Genomic DNA, 1,724 nt, shown 5'->3' with positions numbered 1-1,724 from the left:
TGCTTTAAAACAGCCTATTCTTGATTTATTTTTAATGCAGGTTTCACAAGCTCTGCAAGTTAATTTTATATGCTTATACATGTTTTTAAAATAAAATTTTTGGCCAAAAGTTAAAATTAACTGTTTTGTGCCTATGTGACCCTTATTAATGTGTAAGTCATTAATAAGAGCCTTTCCAAATTCTTCTGTGACCTATATTTTCTCTCTATTATTTAGCTTTTTATAAATTATATCGTTTTTTGTGATGCACTTTTCATCAGCTTACAATAATTTCTGATTTTCTTTGATATCATATAGTTCTAATAAATTTGAAGTTTTAATAGCCGAGTCCTTATCATTCTCATGTGGTTCCAATGCTGGATTTCTAGATAGACAATCTGCTTCGATATTGTTTTTGCCAGGATTATATACAATTTCAAATTCAAATTGTGAGACATAGTTTAAAATTTGTAGAAGTTCCATATCATTGCTTTTTTTTATGTTGAATTTTCCAATAGTATGTGGTCGGAAAATACAATAAATTTTTTTCCTATCAGATGAAATTACCAGTATAGAATGGCCTCTTTGATTGCTAAGCACTCTATAAAAATAGCTTTTTTTCTTTTCTGAGCGTCCGTTAACTTTCTAGAAAAGAAAAACACTGACTTCACAGAGTTATCTTCCTGTGGCTGTTTCATTATTGCACCAACTCCCTCTGCACTTGCATCAGTGAAAATACTCGTATATATTGGATCTTCTGGATTGAAGATTGCTAAGGCGGGGGTTATGCACAAATATTCTTTTGTCGAAATAAAACTATTTTTACATTCTTCGGACCAAGTAAAGGACACATTCTTTCTTAATAAATTTCTCAAAGGATCCAGCAGAGTAACATGATTTGGTATAAATTCTAAATAAAAGTTGATTTTACCCAAAAACTGTCTAATTTGTGTTTTTGTATTTGGTGTAAGAAATTTCTTAATGGCCTCTAGATTGTCATTTATTGGTTTAATCATGTTGTTTCCTATTTCGTGTCCTAAATAAATTATCCTGACAGAGTTTAAATTTTTTTATCACGTCTAATCCTAATAAGAATTCCCAATCAATTTCGTCTTTTTTAACAATAAAAAATTGAAAATTTTCTTCGATATTACCAATTTTAATATGTAATGTTATGACCCCTTCCATTTTTGCTATTCCCGCTATTCCTTTAATAGTATCTCTCCCACTTATTATTTGTTTAATCTTTTTTTTTCATATAAATATTTACTACTAACTAACGAAACATTGGATCCTGAGTCATAAAGACCAATTGCTGAACAATTATTTTCAAAAATTCTAATTTTAATGAGTGGGAGAACTATTCATTTTTTGCTTCCTCGTAATTTGCCACTGACTCTTGTATTTCGTTATTATTTGTAAGCTTGATATTTTCATTTTTGAAATTTTTGATTTGTCTATCTTTGTTGCGGCATGCACTTTTTGAATAAAATCTATTTTTAAAACCTTGTTTATCACAAATATTACATGGTTTCTTTTCATTTGGAATTCTCTTGTTCTCGTTATCATTTTTTGAATAGTTAATCTTACCAAATTGTTTTAATTTTGACATTAAATTTTCTATGTTTGTGATGGATTTTCTATCTAACTTAATTTGAATAAATTTTAGTAAACTAATGACAATCATGTTAATTTGTGCGTTAGTAGTTAGATTATCATCCATTTCTAACAACAATCTTCTTTTC

The sequence above is a fragment of the Phymastichus coffea genome, unplaced genomic scaffold (genome assembly GCF_024137745.1).
Source record: "Phymastichus coffea isolate CEN01 unplaced genomic scaffold, Cenicafe_Pcof_1.1 PCOF00088, whole genome shotgun sequence".
Lineage (NCBI taxonomy): Eukaryota > Metazoa > Arthropoda > Insecta > Hymenoptera > Eulophidae > Phymastichus > Phymastichus coffea.
Note: the sequence above shows the minus strand (reverse complement) of the source record.